The sequence below is a fragment of the Lathyrus oleraceus genome, chromosome 5 (genome assembly GCF_024323335.1).
Source record: "Lathyrus oleraceus cultivar Zhongwan6 chromosome 5, CAAS_Psat_ZW6_1.0, whole genome shotgun sequence".
Lineage (NCBI taxonomy): Eukaryota > Viridiplantae > Streptophyta > Magnoliopsida > Fabales > Fabaceae > Lathyrus > Lathyrus oleraceus.
Genome location: NC_066583.1, coordinates 52,321,672 through 52,342,936, shown reverse-complemented (window position 1 = coordinate 52,342,936; position 21,265 = coordinate 52,321,672). Strand labels below are relative to the sequence as shown.

Sequence of the window (21,265 nt, the reverse complement as noted above, 5' to 3'; positions counted from 1 at the left end):
TATTATTTAAATTGATATTTAAATTAGTCTTGGATTATTTCTAAAAATCCATTTTATAACCGTAGTTCATCCCAAATCAAAATAGCACATACACACATTTCATAACATTCAATAATATTTAGCTTTCAAGCATTTCCGAACTCATTTTCGTACACATATTTTCATGTCCAATTACATTTAATTACCATTGCATATCCATTCCCATATCCTACAACTAACTCCTACGTTACAACCAATTCTCAAAATTCATCCAAAAATTACAACCAAGGTATAACCATAATTCACCTCAAATCCCAATCCCAATCCCATAAGAGTTCCCAAATAGCCTACCATCCAAATCACAACAATAGCAACGTGCATCAAAATCAAATCAAAGAAACCAATATAATTTCCTTCCTATACAGTGAATTCCCATCCGCCAAACCCCATGTTGGCATATGGTCTTTGCGCCTGCCACCCCATGGCATTCTCCGCCACCTCCAACAATGCCGCAATCTTTCCGTTCCGGTTGGAATTTCACACCAAGCTCACTCCTTGAACCAATCTTCAACAGTCCAGAATTCTGGAAGAACCAGTAACAAGCTCAACCACTTTTCAGCCGCCGTTACCCAGGATGAAGTGCTTGCAGTTACGGTATCACCTGAAACCAATAAAGAATGACAAGTTTAAATTTCAAAACTCACAACAACGAAAAGCAAGTTGGCAGCATATAATATAACCATTTAAAAACCCAACAACAACTCATCCACATGTCAAGGCAAACCTCTCAGGCTACTACTGCACAGATGAATCTTTTGCAATAGCAGAGACTTTTGCAACATCAGCAGCAATAACTCTTAAAGTCAATACCTCAGCAGCAACGGTCCCAGCTACCGCAACAGTTTCAACAGCAGAATATGCCCATAAGGTCTCCTGTGAAACCAGCATATGAACCTGGGATGTGTGCTAGGCGGTTGACACATTACATGTATCAGCAACAACACAGACCTGAAGATATGTTCTTGGAAATTTTGTGCTCGGCATCATGAAGAGCTCATCCCCAGAAGATTGTTAATTCCTCAGGTTAGTCAGCTTGAAGCAGTTGCTCAAAAATATCAGGCATGTACACAAAATGCAGCACCCAATCTATCCATTCCAGAGTTGCAAAATAATTGCAATTTGTTTGTTGCATCAGCCCGTCAGTTGGCAAAAGCCTTGGAAGTTCCATTGGTTAATGATTTAGGATACACAAAGAGATATGTGCGGTGCCTACAAATATCAAAAGTGGTAAATAGTATGAAAGACTTGATAGATTATAGCAGAGAAACAGGAACAGAAACAAAGATGGTAAGAAGAAGAAGAAATCGTTAACAGAACATCAAAACAAAAAGAATTGAGAAAAGAGACACATTACCTTCAGGACTTTCATCCGGACTGCCTTAAGGAACCTCTGTATTTAACTACTGAAGATGTCTTAAAGTATGAGCAAGCTTATAAAGAGGGTTATACAGTTGCTCTGCGTGGTCTGGAATTTCGGTATCCGGGTATTGCTGCTATTGTTGATACATTAGCACTTATGTTTGGCCAACCTTCAGTAGATGCCAATTTGTACTTAACACCACCTAACTCTCAAGGTTTGGCCCGTCACTTTGATGATTACTGTGTATTTGTCTGCCAAATTTTTTGGCTCGAAGAAGTGGACCGTGTATTCTCGACCTGGTCAGCTGTTACCCCGCTTATATGATAATCTCTGTGGTTCTGATTTTAAATCTTCAAACCTGCAGCACAAGGACAATGCTGTATATTGCAAGACAAAACATGCTTAAATATCTGTGTTACAAGAAAACTCATTGAAGTTACAAAAAGACATAATATTTAAGTATGCTTTCCGTATACCTTTGTACATGTTGCATTTTCGCTATAAGCTGTTGCAAAACAAAAAAAAAGGAGCCATTCAGGAAGCTTCTCGTAATGGTTCGGATGTGGTGCTCGTTGATACAGCTGGTCATACGCAGGATAATGAACCGTTGATGAGAGCATTGTCAAAGCTGATCTACCTTAACAATCTCCACACTGAAATTCTTCTCGGCACATAGGTTCCGGCTCTGAATATATTTGAGTCCAGCTTACAACGTCGAAACTGTGCAGAAGCTCGTTGAGGCGTTTGTAGCACAGGAACATCCTGAAACATTAAAAAACTGGAGGAGTTCAGTTTACTTATCACTCAAGCCATAAGATAAATTCAAAAACAACAAACCTGGCATATGCCTCTCACTGCAGCACTCAATGTTACGTGTTTTTGATTGGATCCTTCTAACTTTCCATTTCCAAAAGATAAGTCGTGGATGATTCAGCATGTTGCTGTTACTTGCATCTCTTTAGATGAAGGACCTTCACCCATTGATAGCCGGTATCTAAACAGACCTCAAACCTACAGCTTGTATTCATTCCGGTCTCGTAACACCTGTTACAACTAGAGAGAAAGAATTGCATTTGCAGGTGACTCAACTCCAACAGAGCACCGGAAGCCTTGTCGACGAATTGCGGAGACAAAAGATGAAAAATGTTCGGTTAGAGAGACAGTTGAGCAGTGTGAACAACAAAATTGAAAAATGAAGAACAAGATGATGAGCTTTATCATGGTTTGATTAATCTTGAGGGATAGGGGCATATCTTATTACCATGTATGAACGTGTGGTTGCGGCAGACAACAGTTTCTGAGATGCTATTCCTTGAGTCAACCTGCCAATTCAAACCACGAGTCAGCATAGCATAACAGCCCAAATATATTAATGCACTAGCAGCAGCCTAACGGCAGGGAGTCATGATCACAAGATTGCACCTCAAATTCATGGCATACTTACTAAAGTGAAGACTGGAATTACCTGAGGAATCAAAAAGAAGGAAATGCGGGAGGCAAACTAGTACATTATGATGAGCTGCTCCTCTTGTGTTTTAAGAAGTGATATCTAGAGCATCTTGATGCTGGAAAGGAGATGAGGGTTTCAATTTCTCCTCACTGAGAAATTTTGCAACACCTGTTTAACTCATCCAGAAACGAAAAGAATGAAAAGAACGTGTATTGTTTGGGTTATTACATCAGTCTTTGCCCTCACTGTGCTTCTCCACATTCCTCTCACGGACTCTTGCAGATTAGAAGATAAGTCTATCACGATGTTTTATGAAGGGATGATGCCGCAAAATCAATAGATTGTTCTTACATCCAATCCTACAAAACAAACAGTGCAAAAGTGTTATTTTTGAATCAAAGGCCTGCATACAAGCGAGCCTATGTCGGTTCGGCCAGTTTTCGCCCTCGGTATCTCAAGCCACGCCAGTTTTGCGGTAATTAAACAGCAGTATAACAGCAGGCTTGGTTTTGGATCGCACCAAACTGTCTTCCAAATACCTGCAATCAGCTTCTGAGTGACTCCAACAAGGACTGTCGGTCTTCCGCAAAGTTCTGTTGAAATGCTTCCAGCTCCATCATCAGCAACAGTACCTAAAACCAATTTTCAAATGAAGATTCAAAGATTTTATTAGTAGAAACAAAAAAAAGAGAGAATTAAAATCACATAAAAGTGTAAAGAAGGAATCAACCTTCTATCATCTTCTTTGACGAAATTGATGGACTTGCACCCGTGAGATCTAGCAAGCAAGAACAAATTCACAATTCCATTGTGTCCACTTTGCTTGCTTTGATGGATGGTCTTGATTCTCGTGGACAAGTTGTTTTAATAGGTGCTACCAACAGGATTGATGCTATTGATGGAGCCTTGCGACGTCCTGGCAGATTTGATCGTGAATTTAACTTTCCCTTACCTGGTTGTGAGGCACGTGCTGAAATATTAAATATTCATACTCGTAAGTGGAAACATCCTCCTCCGGAGGAACTGAAAAAGGAACTTGCAGCCAGTTGTGTTGGTCACTGTATTAACCCAATGGACATTGCTACTATCCTGCAGCAACGAATCCAAGCAAAGCCAGGGCCACGTGAAAAGACTCGTGCTTGAGCTCCTCATGATTTTTTACTGCAGTAACAAAACACAAAGCAATTGGCAAGCTGTTAAAATTTCAAAAGGAATCCCAATTTGGCATTAAGACAAAACAATTGGAGAAAATATGAGTTCAGAATACCTTTTCGAATCTAGCATAAACAGGGCAATCCAAATCTGAACATCCAAAAAGTAGTTCGTAGGGACGCCTCTTTTGAACCCAATGTACCAATTCGAAACCCTAATCAAGAGAGATAAATAGAGAGAAAGAGGGAATCAGTAAGGGGACGAAAAAAAATTGGAGAGAAGAGAACGGCGAAAAAGATACCCCACAAACCCTAATCCCAAAATCGAAGCAAGAGACCAGTATTTGAAGATTCAAGGACTACTTGAGCTCGCCGTCACCGTCGAAGGTGAGCCGTCCTATCCAATTTTCTTTATCCTTTCGCGCTTTGATTGAGAGATGATGGGATAGGTGAGAGCGATCGTGAGATTGAGAGAGATAGGTGAGAGCGATTTTGAGAGCAGAGGGAGATTTCGTTTGAGAGAGTTTTGAGGTAGAGAGATTCTGGGTTGAGACGTGGGAAGAGGACGATGAGATTCTGGGTTTGAGATTTGAGATTCTGCGTTCTTCTTTTTTTCATTATTATTATTACTATCTTTTGCTCTTTTAATTAAACATTATAAGACATACCATTTAAATCCCTTTAAGTGACCATTTAGTGTTCCCAGTGGACATTAACGTTGGTGTTTAACAATGATTCCATTTTTTTTACTATTCCCAACTCACTAACCTCTAAAACCCAACAGCCAAGCGGCTGGGTTTAATTAGGGTAGTCCAACAGATTTTCTTTTTTTAGTTTTTTTATTTTAACTCTTTTTTTAATTTATCTTGGTTTATATATCTAAATTGGTATTAAAATAATAACTAGTCATAGGTGGTTTGGTGGAGAGGGGTGGTTTTTGTGATCTTTAGTGGAGTAGGTTTGATACCCATGTGTAGTATTTTATTTCTTTTAACATTTTTTTTATGTTTATGCTTTATTATATTCATAGTTTCATTATCATAACATAGATTTGTTTTCTTTTAATTTCATCATTCATTCAAAACCATTTTAAATTATTAAAATCACATTTTTTTTCTCGATTCAATGTCGAGCCCATTTTCACACCCTTGTAAGTCGATTGCTTTTTAAGCATCGCCATCAACCTCACATAGCTTACTCTTGGGCTTTCTTACAATGAGCCGGTTCTCTTGCACTTACACTCATGCATTACATTATTTATTGTTTGGGCCCGATTTAATTATTTCATGATTTTTTTAATCCCCATTTGACAAAATGTACCCCACTCCCCCGATGTGTAATAATCTTGTACTGTTTTATTTCTTTATTGCTCGACTGTGTAGTTAGCTACTAACACAAGAATAAAATCAACAATTTCAAAATGCAAAAAAAATATGACTCGATCCAACGTCGAGTATTTTCTCAATAAATAAATCATTTCTCCCTCCTATTCTATTCCATTTCTTTCAAACTTTCACCAAACGCTTGATCCAACGTCAAGCCACTTTTTCTAATAAAAACCCAAAAAATATTAATTCATATCTAAACACCTTTCAATAAAGATGGAGGTGGAACGTGGTGTATACCGCGCACTCCTGAGACTAGGATTCGAGATGTATATCTCGCCAATCCTAGTTCTCGCCATCATCCAAACTTATCCGCTTTGTTTTCTCTCAAACACTCATTCAAATTTCTCTTAAACGTCCATCAATACTTGATCTAGGTCAAGTCATTTTTCACAACAAAAACTCAAAATACCTAATTCTTATTTAACACTTTCTCAATAAAGGTGGAAATGGAACATGGTGTATACCATGCACTCCTGAGGTTAAGATTCGAGACGTATGCCTCGCCAATCTTAACTCTCGCCATCGCCTAAGATTGTCAATGCGGTTTCTTCAAATCCTTTCTCAACCAAATTCCAAAATACCTAATTCCTATCTTAAACCCTTTCAATAAAGATGGAAACGGAACATGGTGTATACCATGCACTCCTGAGGCTAGGATTCGAGATGTATATCTCGCTCATCCAAGTTCTCGCCATCACTCAAAATACATCCAACTAATCAAACTCTTTTCTCGCCGCCGTGCGACTAATCAAAAAACCTTTTTCATAAACGAAAGATATATTGTCTTAAGTGATACAAAACAATGTTTCGGCCACGATTGTTGAGTAGAGATAAATGACGCTTTTCCGAATGTAGATTTATAAATCCGTTCGATGTGTGGTATGCGTCCATTCCTCATCTGTTTTGGGTAAAACAATGTTTTCATCGATTAATACAGTATAGCTTTCGCTAAAATCGACCAACAAACAAACATTTTCTACCCAGAACTACGTAAGCCTTGATTTCTCTTTTGAGATACGTAGGAGCAGGATTTTTAAATCTTGTCAGGCCCATTAATAAAAAAACTTAGGTTTAGTCCTTCGTCAAAAATCCAAAAACATTTTCCTCTCTTTTACTCTTTCTTTCCCACTTAATAACTTGAAAAGCTTAACATTTCAAACTAACATTAACGCATACAACTGACCTAATGGTTCCCGTTGAGTACAACGGACGTGAGGGGTGCTAATACCTTCCCCTTGCGTAATCGACTCCCGAACCCTGATATTGGTTGCGATGACCATATCTTATCCTTTCTTTTGTCTTGGGTTTTATCGATATTTCCCCTTTCCTTTTTAGGAATAAATAAAGTTCGGTGGCGACTCTATTCGGTCCATCATTGCGAGCATGCGATCGCGCTTCGCTTTGAAGTCGTATCCCCATTTTTTCGAGGTGCGACAGAGGGTGTATTCTTTCAGGAGGGTAAAGATCCCCAAGGCTTGAAGGGCATAATGGTCCGCACTTGGCGCAAGATTCATAGGAAAGGAAGGAAGGAGTTGGGTCCTAAGAATTCTGTTGCTATGGAGCCATACACTGCTTGGGTTAGGAAGAGAGCGTCTGAGTATCTCATGCCTTATGAGTATCCAAGACCTACACCCTTGGTTATGGTTGGGCCTTCAACCCTCCCTAACCAAGGAGTAGAGGAGTTGAGAGACGAAGACCAATCACGTGCTTGGATTCGTGAAAGGGAGGAGTTGCTTCAGCGAATCAAGGAGAAGGATGCTTTGATAGAGTTCCTCGAACATCAGGTTATTGATGATCCTAATGATGCATGGACTTCTCTGCTTCCTCAGTCTTCCAAGTTTTGGAAGAGGAAGTACGACCGACTCGCCAAAGATAAGGCGGATATGGAGGCAGCCTACGAGAGGGAGGTGAAAAGGCTTCGCGCATCCTATCTTCCTGTGTCCCGAGCTTTAGACGATTGTTTCTAGGGATCCATAAGATGATTATTTTCCTTTTCTCTTGTATATGATTGACAATGATGTACTTCTTTTCCCTGATACTATTTGATGAGATATTTCCATATGTGATAAATGTTTAATATTTCCAAAATTTGCGAATAAAACCCTAAGAGTTCCTTTGAAATGAAAAAACAAATCATATGCATGAGCATTGCATGCATCATGTGCATAAGCAGGTTTTGTTCCCGGCTTCTTGTCCTACGGTCTAACTTTGTGTTCTTCATTTATTTTGAAGATAAGCTGACTCACCGGTACTACACCAGAGCCAACATTTCAAGACTGATGGATCATCTAGAACAAGAGAACCGCGAGCTGAAAGAGGAAGTGGCCAGATTAAGTGCCTTGATGGAATCATTCATGGCTGCTCAAAGCCAGGCTTCTCCGACACCTTCAACTCCTCCCCAGAGGACGGTCATCTTTGAGATTGTATCCTCAACTGTGCCCGCAGCCAGTGCACACTTTGCTCCAACGGCCATGCCAGCCGGATTCTCGTGGGGGTGCCTCCCAATTTCATGCCCGAGGGTCCTGCTCCTACCTTCGCTTCTATGCCGACATCTAGCCCGGTCCTTGTTGTTCCTCCTCCTGTCGTGCATACTATGCCCCGAGTAAACGACACCATCTATCATTCTGAGCCGTCCGAAGGCCCAGATGTCTATGAGAAGATGGACGCTATGAACGATCAATTTCTTGAGCTTCGCAAGGAATTGAAATTTCTCAGAGGAAAGGATCTTTTCGGCAAGTCTGCTGCCGAACTCTGCTTGGTTCCTAATGTAAAGATTCCTATGAAATTCAAGGTCCCTGACTTTGAAAAATACAAGGGAAATACATGCCCTCTTAGCCACCTGGTCATGTATGCCAGGAAGATGTCGACTCAGATCGACAATGACCAATTGCTCATCCACTACTTTCAGGACAGTCTGTCTGGTGCCGCTCTGGGTTGGTACATGGGTTTAGACAGTGCGAACATCCGATCCTTCAATGATCTTGGCGAGGCCTTCGTTAAGCAGTACAAGTACAATGTGGATATGGCTCCCGATAGGGATCAATTAAGGGTCATGTCACAGAAGGACAAGGAAACGTTCAAAGAGTACGCCCAGAGGTGGCGAGAGTTAGCAGCATTGCCTCCGCTAGAAGAGAAAGAGATGACTAAGATCTTTTTGAAGACCTTGAGTTCTTTTTATTATGAGCGGATGATTGCTAGCGCTCCTTCTGACTTCACCGAGATGGTGAATATGGGGATGCGTCTAGAAGAAGGGGTTAGAGAAGGACGTTTGACCAGAGAAGAAGGCTTTTCTACCAAACGATATGGGGCGTTTGCGAAGAAGAAAGATGGAGAGGCACATGTTGTGACCTCCCATGTAAAACCAAGAAGACCCTCTATGAGGAGGAAGACCGTGCGTCCTGCCGGTAACCAGCACCAGGTGGCTCATATAGCACCTGTTTTTAGAGATAATCAACAGTATCAGCAACATAACAACAATCAGCAACCACATCCGCAATATCAGCATCAACAGCACCGTCCGCAACAGCATGCCTACCAGCCTCGAAACAGTAATCAAACCAGCACGAGTTACGAGAGGAAAAGGGTCACCTTCGATCCTACTCCAATGACGTATGCAGAATTATATCCCTCTTTGATAGAGAGGAAGTTGATTACTCCGAGAGACCCACCGGCTATACCTGTTAATCCCCAGTGGTGGTATAAGCCTGAATTACACTGTGTTTACCATTCTGGTGCTCCCGGCCACGACGTGGAGAATTGTTACCCTTTGAAGACCAAGGTTCAAGACCTTGTGAGGTGAGGCATTCTGTGTTTCGAGGACGTAGGTCCTAATGTGAAGAAGAACCCATTGCCCGAGCATGGGAAATCCGTCAACATGGTCCAGGGCTGCCCTGGCAAGTACAAAGTCAAATATGTCAGTCATATTCGACAATCTCTGGTCGAGATGCATCGTTTGCTGTGTGATTATAGTCATTATGAGCATGACCATGATAAATACCGAGTTTGTTCTGTCAATCAAAGAGGTTGTCGCCAGGTGCGCAAAGATGTTCAGGAAATGCTGGATGAAGGAGTCATTGAAATCCTTCAAAATAGAAATGTTGACGAAGATGCTGACGAGGTCAACGTAATTTCTCCAGTGTTTCGGATCCCCGAGCCCGTTATCATCAAGTATGATGGTAGCAAGCAGAAGGTTTCTCCTGCCTTGACCATCAAGCCAGTCGGACCGGTACCATATTCTTCCGAAAAAGCAATTCCCTATCGCTACAATGCTGTCGCGGTAGAAAATGGGAAAGAGGTGTCCTTGCCATCTTCCTCTGTTGTTAACATTGTGGATGTTAGTGGTTTGACCCGCAGCGGTCGTGTGTTTTCAGCACCTCTAAAGCCCCAAGCTAATGCTGATTCTGTTGAACGCCCGATTGGGAATGCTTCGAGCACTCCGAATCCGGCACCTGTTGTTAAGCCCTCCTCTACATTGATAACTCATACTTCTGTTGACCCAAGCGGCAATGTGAAAGAAGACTGTGACGAGATGTTGAGGCTTATCAAAAGGAGCGAGTACAATGTGTAATACCCCAAAATTTACCCTTCATTTTTCCTGGAAGCATACGCTTTACACCTCATGCATGCATTCATTTTTAGGTTATTTAGCATTTGCATTTCATCATGGCAATCGGAATCGGATCCAAGAAGCTTGAACATCATCCAGGACACTTTGTGGGCTCTATTTAGATGATCAGTCAACACAAGGGAAAGACTTGAGTTACTTCCAACAGGGGTCTATTCGTCAGTCAAAACATTAATCTTGAAGGAGCAAAGGTTTGTTCATGAGCTGTCATGCTCGCTAGGCGAAGCCCACGTGTTTTGAAAAAAAAAAGGAAAAAAGAAAAAAAAACGAAAAAGTAAATAAATAAATAAATAAAAGAAAAAATCTTGGACTTGGACCTCTCTCATTTGAGCCCACAGGTCCACAAAAATCAGGTTATAAATTCAGAGTTTCATGAAACAAAAGGCAATTCTATTCCTATTACCCTGGCTGGAAAAAGATAGTGAGAGAAGAGCTAACGGAGTTCAGAGCAACCTCCAAACCCTGAAGGGAACTCAACTGCACAAAATCACCTATGCCTCACATAAACCCTAAAGATTGTTTTGTAAACCTCACGGGTGCAACTCAATTTCAATCAAGCTCTCCAATCAGCTTGGAAGGATCCCTGGGTTTCCCATTCCTCTAATTGTTGTTACTTCGGATCTTTATCCACGTGGTAATTTTACATTTTTCCCGCATTTTACTGCTTTCCTAGCTGGAAGACCTCGATAGGAGGCAATGTTTTTGTGTATTTATCTTTTTTTACAAGTTCCTTCGTCAAGGACTGCCTTTTTGCATGAGCATCCCAAACCCTAACCCTTCATTGATTTTTCTTCTCCTAAACACACGTATACTCCTTCTACTACAGGCGAGTAAGTCTCCAAAGGTCGAGCATCCGGTAGATTGCGTAGTAACGTCGTTCGTCCAAAACCCAATCCATAACCCCGTAGTTAGCCGAACTACGGCTTGCTCTGATTCTCATTCCAGATGAGATACGTAGGCATAAGACGCGATGTCTTAGCGAGCACACATCCCCCAAACCCATAGGTCAGCCGAGCTACGGAGACTCTGATTCTCATATTCAGATGAGATACGTATGCAGTGGATGCGACATCCGCGCGAGTCATTTTCATTTAACCCCCTTTTTTTTAAACAGCACAAGATAAACTCACACCCTTTAGACAAGAACTACAAAAGTGGATCTCTAGAGTACTACGGATGCGTAGGGGTGCTAATACCTTCCCTTCACATAACCGACTCCCGAACCCAAGATTTGGTTGCGAGACCTTGTCTTTTCCTTTCCTCTTTTCAGGTTTACTTCGAGCATTTCCTTTCCCTCCTTTGGGATAAATAACGCACGATGGCGACTCTTCTGTCATTTTCTTTCGCCGATTGTTTCTTCGCACACTGTATTTTTCAGGTTGCGACAGCTGGCGACTCTGCTGGGGATTTTCTTTCGCTGGTTGTTTTTTCGCACACTGTATTTTTTCAGGTTGCGACAGCTGGCGACTCTGCTGGGGACCTGGTTTCCCTAAGCGAGTCCCTCCTAGCTTTTATAGTTTGTTTGTTTATTGGGTGTTCATGCTTTTGTACAGTTATTTATTTACCTGCTTTACCTTATTGCATTGTGTACATATCATTGTTGTATCTGTTGGCTGGTGTCGCAACCTGAAAAATACAGTGTGCGAAAAAACAACCGGCGAAAGAAAATGACAGAAGAGTCGCCACCGGGCGTTATTCATCCCAAAGGAGGGAAAGGAAACGCTCGAAGTAAACCTGAAAAAGGAAAGGACAACACGGGGTCTCGCAACCAAATCTTGGGTTCGGGAGTCGGTTATGCGAAGGGAATGTATTAGCACCCCTACGCATCCGTCGTACTCTACGGGATCCACTTTTGTAGTTCTTGTCTAAAGGGTGTGAATTTATCTTGTGATGTTTACCCAAAAAAAGGGTTAAATGAAAATGACTCGCGCGGATGTCGCATCCACTGCATACGTATCTCATCTGAATATGAGAATCAGAGTCTTCGTAGCTCGGCTAACCTATGGGTTGGGGGGATGTGTGCTCGCTAAGACATCGCCTCTTATGCCTACGTATCTCATCTGGAATGAGAATCAGAGCAAGCCGTAGTTCGGCTAACTACGGGGTTATGGAGTGGGTTTTGGACGAACGACGTTACTACGCAATCTACCGGATGCTCGACCTCTGGAGACTTACTCACCTGTAGTAGAAGGAGTAAACGTGTGTTTAGGAGAAGAAAAATCAATGAAGGGTTAGGGTTTGGTGAACTCATGCAAAAAGGCAGTCCTTGACGAAGGAACCTGTAAAAAAAACACACAAAAACATTGCCTCCTATCGAGGTCTTCCAGCTAGGAAAGCAGTAAAATGCGGGAAAAATGTAAAAGTACCACGCGGATAAAGATCCGAAGTAATAGCAGTTAGAGGAATGGGAAACCCAGGGATCCTTCCAAGCTAAACACCATCAAAGAAAGTGAGTCAGTACAGGTAATCGGAATGAAACCTCCAGGGGGTATCCCACAAATAAAGTGGAAAACCACGCAAGTTATCCCTGCAAAAGTCATGTGAGCCCTCACAAAAACTCAACAAACAGGTTAGAGACAAAAAAAAATAGGGTAATCAAGGGTTGCCCCCAAATCAAAATGTAACCACATGAATCATGCCATTAAAATTCACAAAAAAGACATGCATCAAAAGGGTATCAAATTCATCCATAATACCTCATACATTTAAAGCATTCAAATTAAAGGCATAAAGATGATGGATATAGGGCAAACCTAATTGGAGAGCTTGATTGAAATTGAGTTGCACCCGTGAGGTTTACAAAACAATCTTTACGGTTTATGTGAGGCAGAGGTGATTCTGTGCAGTTGAGTTCCCTTCAGGGTTTGGAGGCTGCTCTGAACTCTGTTAGCTCTTCTCTCACTATCTTTTTCCTCAGGGTAATAGGAATAGAATCCATATTTGTTTCACTGAAACTCTAGTATTTATAGCCTAATATTGGTAGCTTAGTGGGCTTTTGAGAGAGGTCCAAGTCTGAGATTTTTTTCTTTTATTTATTTATTTATTATTATTATTATTTATTTATTTATTTTTCATTTTTTTTTTATAAATAAAGCTTCTTGGATCTAATTCTGATTGACATGATGAAATGCAATGTATATAATGTTAAATGACCTAAAAATGAATGCATGCATGAGGTGTAAAGCGTATGCTTCTAGGAAAAATGAAGGGTAAATTTTGGGGTATTACAACTGCCCCTATTCAATCAACTAGAGACCTGGAAAGAAGATAGCAGCGGCTTTCGTGCTTTCGAGGTATCAAGGGGTTGAATACAATAAAAGCCCAAAAATTTGCACTGAAGTGAAGTGAAGTAACAATGCCTGTCAGAATCGGCAAAGAGGTGGTCTTGAAAGAAGAATTTGTCTGGTACGGTGAGAGTCAGTCTGAATACCGAAAAAGAATGTTAACTTGGATACCAAAATAAATGGTAACACAGAAATAACCATGGCCTGAATGCCGCTCATCAGTCTGAATACTGGAAATGACTTCGATCTGAACATCGGGAGATATGAGATTATTAATATCGGTCTGAACACCGAGAGGCTGGCCTGAATGCCACAAGTTGCGTCGACCTGAACGTCGGAAACTTCTTCGATCTGAACATCAGAAAATTGGCCTGAATGCCACAAGTTGCGTCGACCTGAACGTCGGAAACTTCTTCGATCTGAACATCGGAAAACTGGCCTGAACGCCACTTCGGTCTGAATACCGGAAACTTCATGCCTGTCAGCATCGGCAGAAATAGGGAACGATAATAGAGGCGGCGCATGGGCCAATGACACTTGCTGGGGATAACAAAGGTAAGTCATGAACAATCTTCAGTCTGAGTACTGGAAACAACTTCTAGCTTATCACTTGGGATACCGAGAATGTTTTATGCTTACATGCGTATGTTTGAATTTTTCAATGGCGTAATGCTCCATGAAAATGGAAATGCTACGCGATTTGGAAGGATGCAATGCAATATGATTCTACATGCAGGGATGCGAAATGCTGGGTAGAATGCCAAGCTGAGGCAAGGGGATCTGCTGGGGAAATGATCACCATCTTCTGGACCCTGGCAAGGCTTCTGGAGATGCACAGCACAAAGAATTATGTGGGGAAATGACCCGCCACACGGTGTTCTAGCAATGACGAAATGCCGAGATTCAGACTGGGGAGAGAACGACACTGAAAACCTGTTGTTGGGGAAAGCGATAGTGGATCTGGCAACCACGATCTGCGAGAGATGACTCAGCAGGGGAAGCAAACACTGATACGGTACTGAGGTTCTGCTTCAAGGAAAGAAACCATGAATCTGGCATTGGGATTATCGATCTGACCTCGAACTCTAAGGAGCAGCCACTTCTGCTGAGAAGATACAGTCTGGCACTGTCAACTCCGTTGGGGATATATAGTCTGGCACTGTCAACTCTACTGGGGAGTGTATGTCCTGAAACAAACGCTTGGGGAAATACAGTGGTGAGAACCTGCTGGGGATTGAAGAATCCAACACTCTGATCAGCTCTGCAGGGATAAGACACCGAATTCGTCTGTTGGCGACTTCACTAGGGAAGATATTCACGATCATCTGCAGGGGATTTTAAGGAAATGCCCTGAGGGTATCTGTTCTGAATAGACGATCCAAAGCACTTGAAATTTACAGCAATTTTAAATGTTTATTAAGCATGTACCTGTAAAGCCCTTATGTGTCACGATGCAATGTTTATCAAAAATTCGGACGTCATTTTTGCAAACAAAACAGTAAAATGAAAATGAAAACAGAGATATACTGAATAACATGATTTTATTGATTGAATGGCCTCTGAATAGGCATTTACATCAGGAAGCAATCCCTGGAAAGAGGTAATCGCACAAAAGATGAAAACAGAAATTAATCTAATGGCAATGTGAAATGGATTTCTATTGGGTTCCAATTCTGCTATGGCTTGCCCGTCTTCAAGATCCTCCAGATGATCAGCCTTCTGAAAAGGTGATTGGACTGTTTCCTACCTTTAGAAAATTTCCAGTCATCGACATGAGATGAGATTCAGAACTAACTCAGAACGCAGTCATCCGCTTAATCCCTAACTTTTGCCTGGATCGCCCTTTTCGGGTTTTCAATCCACCGGGATACCCATTTTTGCCTAAGTTGCCTTTTCAGGTTTTCAACTTACCGGGTGTACGATCTTTTCATTTTTAATCCCTAATTTTTGCCTGAACCTTTTCATTTTCTTGGTTCGTCAGGATGCCCATTTTTGCCTGGACTATTCTTTTTACTGTCCAACGGGTCTATTTTATGCGAAGTATTTTTTAACTGCGTCTGAGTTCACAGGGGAAGTGAAGTTTTCACCATCCATAGTTGCAAGCATTAAGGCCCCACCATCAAAAACCTTGGTGACAATATACGGTCCATCATAGTTAGGAGTCCACTTGCCCCTGTGATCTGTCTGAGGAGGAAGGATCCTTTTCAACACTAAATCTCCGACTTGGAAACAACGAGGACGCACTTTCTGATCAAAGGCTCTCTTCATCCGACTCTAATACAACTGCCCATGACAAATGGCTGCCATTCGCTTCTCTTCAATAAGACTCAACTCATTGAACCTTGTCCGAATCCATTCGGCTTCGTCTAACTTGACATCCAACAGGACTCTTAGAGAAGGAATCTCCACTTCAACAGGTAGGACTGCTTCCATACCATACACCAGGGAGTAAGGGGTTGCCCCGATCGACGTACGTACTGAAGTACGGTACCCATGCAAGGCGAAGGGTAGCATCTCATGCCAATCTCTGTACGTGACGACCATCTTCTGCACAATCTTCTTTATGTTCTTATTTGCCGCCTCAACTGCGCCGTTCATCTTAGGGCGGTAAGGGGAAGAATTGTGATGATGAATGTTGAAGTTCTGACACAACTCCTTTATCATTTTGTTGTTGAGTTTAGAACCATTATCAGTAATGATTCTTTCGGGAATCCCATAGCGACAAATGATTTCTTTCTTGATAAAACGGGAAACCACATGCCTGGTGACATTTGCGAACGACGCTGCTTCGACCCACTTGGTGAAATAGTCGATGGCAACAAGGATGAAGCGATGCCCATTGGAAGCAGTCGGCTCAATCTTTCCAATCATGTCAATGCCCCACATAGCAAACGGCCACGGCGAAGTCATCACATTCAGAGGATTTGGCGGCACATGCACCTTATCAGCATAAATCTGGCATTTATGACACTTCCGAGCATATTTGAAGCAATCTGATTCCATGGTCATCCAATAATAACCCGCTCTTAACAATTTCTTAGCCATTGCATGTCCGCCGGCATGAGTACCGAAGGAACCTTCATGAACTTCCTGCATTAACATGTCCGCCTCGTGTCTGTCCACGCATCTGAGCAAAACCATGTCGAAGTTCCTTTTATACAGCACATCGTCTTTGTTTAAGAAGAAACTGCCTGCCAATCTTCTCAAAGTCTTTCTGTCATTGTTAGATGCCCCTGCAGGGTACTCTTGATTCTTCAGAAAGCACTTGATATCGTGATACCAGGGCTTGTCATCGACTACCAGTTCAACAGCAAACACATATGCGGCCCTGTCAAGGCGCATCACATCGATCCTGGGAGCATGGTTCCAATGAATAACCTTGATCATGGAGGATAGAGTAGCAAGTGCGTCTGCCATCTGGTTCTCATCACGAGGTATATGATACAATTTTACTGTTGTGAAGAAAGTCAACAGTCTTCTCGTATAATCTCTGTAGGGGACCAGAGTGGACTGGAGGGTATTCCAATCACCATTCACTTGATTGATCACCAGAGCTGAATCTCCGAAGATGTCCAGAGTCTTGATTCTCAGATCAATGGCTTGCTCAATACCCAAGATACAGGCCTCGTACTCAACTTCATTATTTGTGCACTCAAAAGTCAAACGAGCGGTGAAAGGCATGTGGGCACCTTTCGGAGTAGTAATGACAGCGCCAATTCCACTTCCTCTAGCATTGACAGCCCCATCAAACAACAAAGTCCACTTTTCGTTTGGATCAGGTCCCTCCTCAACAACTGGCTCTTCACAGTCTTTCATCTTGAGGAACATGATGTCTTCATCTGGAAAATCAAACTTCATCGGCTCATAATCATCAATCAGCTGCTGAGCAAGATAGTCTGACAGAATACTCCCTTTGATGGCTTTCTGGGATGTATACTGGATATCATACTCTGTCAGTACCATTTGCCAACGAGCCACCCTTCCGGTGAGTGCTGGCTTCTCGAATATGTATTTGACTGGATCCATCTTGGAGATCAGTAGGGTTGTGTGAGACAGCATGTATTGTCTCAATCGGTTAGCAGCCCATGCAAGTGCACAACATGTCTTCTCAAGCATTGAGTATCTCGACTCGCAATCTGTGAACTTCTTACTCAAGTAGTAGATGGCATGTTCTTTCCTACCTATCTCGTCGTGTTGACCGAGAACATAACCCATAGAATTGTCAAGTACATAATCAGCGGTCTCCCTGGGACTGGAGGCATAAGGATAGGAGGATTATGCAAATACTCTTTTATCTTCTCGAAAGCCCTTTGACAATCTTCATTCCACCTGATAGCCTGATCTTTCCTTAGCAATTTGAAAATTGGCTCACACGTGGTTGTTAGGTGAGAGATGAACCTTGCAATGTAGTTCAACCTCCCTAAGAAACTACGGACTTGCTTCTCTGTTCTTGGCTCAGGCATTTCCTGTATTGCTTTCACTTTGTCAGGATCCACCTCAATCCCTTTTCCGCTAACAATAAAACCCAGCAATTTTCCCGATCTCACCCCGAAAGTGCACTTGTTCGGATTAAGTCTCAGTTTGAATTTCCTTAACCGTTCAAACAATTTCTGCAGATTCACCAAATGTTCTTCTTCTGTCTGAGATTTGGCAATCATATCGTCCACATAAACCTCGATTTCATGATGAATCATATCATGGAACAGAGTCACCATAGCTCGTTGATATGTTGCTCCGACATTTTTCAGACCAAACGGCATCACCTTGTAGCAGAAGGTGCCCCATGGGGTTATGAAAGTTGTCTTTTCCATGTCCTCTGGTGCCATCTTGATTTGGTTATAGCCAGAAAAGCCATCCATGAAGGAGAATACCGAGAACTGAGTTGTATTATCCACTAAAACGTCGATGTGAGGTAATGGGAAATCATCTTTAGGGCTAGCTCTGTTCAGATCCCGGTAGTCGACACACATCCGTACCTTTCCATCCTTCTTAGGTACTGGGATGATGTTTGCAACCCATGGCGGATAATTGGTGACTGCTAGAAACCTTGCATCCAACTGCTTTTGCACTTCTTCCTTTATCTTGACAGTCATCTCTGGTCTTATTCTTCTGAGCTTTTGCTTGACCGGAGGACAACCTTCTTTGAGAGGCAAGCGGTGTACCACGATGTCTGTGTCCAGCCCGGGCATGTCCTGATAAGACCAGGCGAAGATGTCAACGTATTCTTGCAGCAATTCAATCAGCCCTTTCTTCACATCATCTCCCAAAGTAGCCCCTATCTTGATTTCTCTCTTGGCGTCCTCGGTGCCGAGATTAATCACTTCAGTAGGCTCTTGATACGGTTGAATGACCCTTTCTTCCTGTTTTAAGAACCTGACAAGTTCTTCAGGGAGTTCACAGTCTTCATCACCCTCTTTTTCAGCTTGAAAGATTGGATTTTCAAAGTCGAAGCGAGCCATAGCAGAACCGTTATCAATAGGATCCGGTGACGTGCATCTGCATGAGTGGTGGTATGTGCTTATGAGTGTGAAAGAAAAAAGTGGAAACTAAACAAAACATTGCCATTTTTTTTTGTTTTGAAAAAAACTGCAAAAATAGAAAGACATGGAACGAAATATTTGAATGCAAAAAGACGTCCTTCATTTATGATAAAAAAATGCAAGTGTCACATATATGAGCCCTACAATGAGTCATTACGTCCTGGGCGGAACGTAAGACTTGGACATGCATGAATAAACAAAGAAAATTACTCCTTCAGAAAAGTGACTTGGACAATCTCCTTAGAAGACCAATTATTGATGACTTCACCCGAGATCCCCGGACGCACCCAGTTGTCGATGTCGCAATCACTATCCTCATCTTCATTGTTGACCGCAGAGACCTCACTGGGAATCACAAAATTAACAGAAACAACATCTGCGAATTCATCAGTAGCATCTTCAAACACTTCTTCCTCAACCCCTTCCACAGACTCTTGGACAGACAAATCTTCAACCTGGAGGATACCTTTGTCGCGCAAGGCCTGGATACCCTGATGTAGCTTCAAACAACCTCCACTCTGAGTGGCACAATCCAAACAATCCTTCCCACAACCGGGGAAAACATCGGCCTTCAGCAAGCATCCTTTGATATCCAACAATGGAGTCTTCAACTTCAACACATCCTTAATGGACTTGGCTTTTCCTTCCATCATATTAATGTTTGCACCACCATGCTGCGGCATGGGATTGTTGACGATATTAGGAGCCGGTGCAAGGTTGATGGCTTTTGAATCTATGAGGTCCTGAACTACATGCTTAAAAGCTTTGCAGCTCTCAATGTTATGGCCAGGTGCCCCAGAGTGGAAGCTACACCTAGCGTTGGCGTCGTAACCCACCGGAAGTCTACCAACAGGAGGAGCCAGAGTGCGTAATTGCACAAGTTGTAGTTGTTGAAGACTAGAAAGCAACTGAGCGTGCGACATTGGAAGGGTGTCGAAACGCCGGTCCATCATCCTTTGCCTCTGTTGATAGGCGGGTCTGTTACCTGGTTGTTGCTGCTGTTGGTACTGAGCTGGTTGAAGTTGTGGTTGTTGTTGTAGTGGTGCTGCAGCTGGAATGGTCACAGCCGCAACATACGGTTGTTGATGATAATTCTGGAAACTGTTCCTTCTAACACCTCTGTTCTGATAGGAAGTCAAAGAATTCACTCCCCCCTCTCTCTGCTTATGCCCTCCAATGAACGACTTTTTTACCCCTGATGAAGATCCAACTCCATTTTGGATCTTGCAGGTCTTCAGGTAATTCTCTACCCTCTCTCCGGTAGAGACCACATCAGCAAAGTTGGAGGCGTTGCACCCCACCAGACGCTCCAGATAAGGTCCAGGCAGCATATTCATGAACATGTTGGCCATTTCCTTTTCCAACATAGGAGGCTGAACACGGGAAGCTATCTCCCTCCAGCGTTGAGCGTATTCCCTGAAGCACTCATTGCTTTTAAGAGACAGATTCTGAAGTTGAGTTCTGTCCGGAGCCATGTCGGCATTATACTGGTACTGCTTCACGAAAGCCTCCGCCAAATCCCTCCAACAGCGGATGTGGGCTCTATCCAGCCTCATGTACCATTCCAAGGATGCCCCAGCCAGGCTGTCCTGGAAGAAGTACATAAGTAGCTTCTCGTCATCAGAGTATGCAACCATTTTACGGAAATATGCTTGCACGTGAGTTTTGGGGCAAGAGCTGCCATTGTATTTGTCAAAGACCGGGACTTTGAATTTCGGTGGCACTCTCACACCTGGGACCAGCCCCAAGTCAGCAACATCTACTCCCAGAGGATTCTGTCCTTCCACAGCTTTCAGCCTCTCCTCTAATCTTCTAAACATGGGGTCCATGCCATGGCCCATGCCCAAGTCTTCCTGAAGTAGGGGGAATTGATCGGCTTGATCATCATGGACGAGCTGTTGATCAAGGTTGACATCTGGGATCGGGATAGGCCCCGGTCCATTGGGACCATTAGCCTCTCCAGCTGGAGGATCATCCAATGTCTCTGGTTGAGTAGTGGCGGGATTCCTCTGCATCATCTGTCTGAGCTCTTGCTGTCCCTGAGCCACCCCTTGAACCACATCCATGAATTGGGTCATGCGGATCCTCATCTCAGCGAGCTCTGCTTGTACACCTTCCATTTCTCTCTGTTGATTCCTTCGGGTACCGTATCGGTGAATGCCTGAGTCAGCTATCAAACACCAAACAATTGAGAACACTGAGGCAGTACCTGTTATGCAAGACATGTTATGGATATGCAAATGCGATGACATGTTTATCAAATCCAAAAGGTATTCTACCCCCTTGATTCCAGTCTCTCATCAGATAAAATATCCCTTTTAAAAAGTACCAGAAAAACCCCGACTAGAATCAAGAAGAAGATATAAACCCCACAGAAATGGATAAACATGTGTTAAATGATATGAATGCAGAATGATGTGATGTAATGA

At 42.6% G+C, this 21,265-nt stretch overlaps 1 long non-coding RNA gene across 1 annotated transcript; it reads right to left on the bottom strand.

Moving 5' to 3' along the window:
* Positions 1–474: 474 nt before the first annotated feature.
* LOC127083887 (uncharacterized) lies at positions 475–2,049 on the bottom strand. Its single transcript, XR_007788571.1, has 4 exons — positions 1,876–2,049; positions 1,394–1,757; positions 988–1,248; positions 475–640 (listed from the first exon to the last, which is right to left on the bottom strand). It is a non-coding gene; the product is annotated as an uncharacterized LOC127083887 (long non-coding RNA).
* Positions 2,050–21,265: the final 19,216 nt, after the last annotated feature.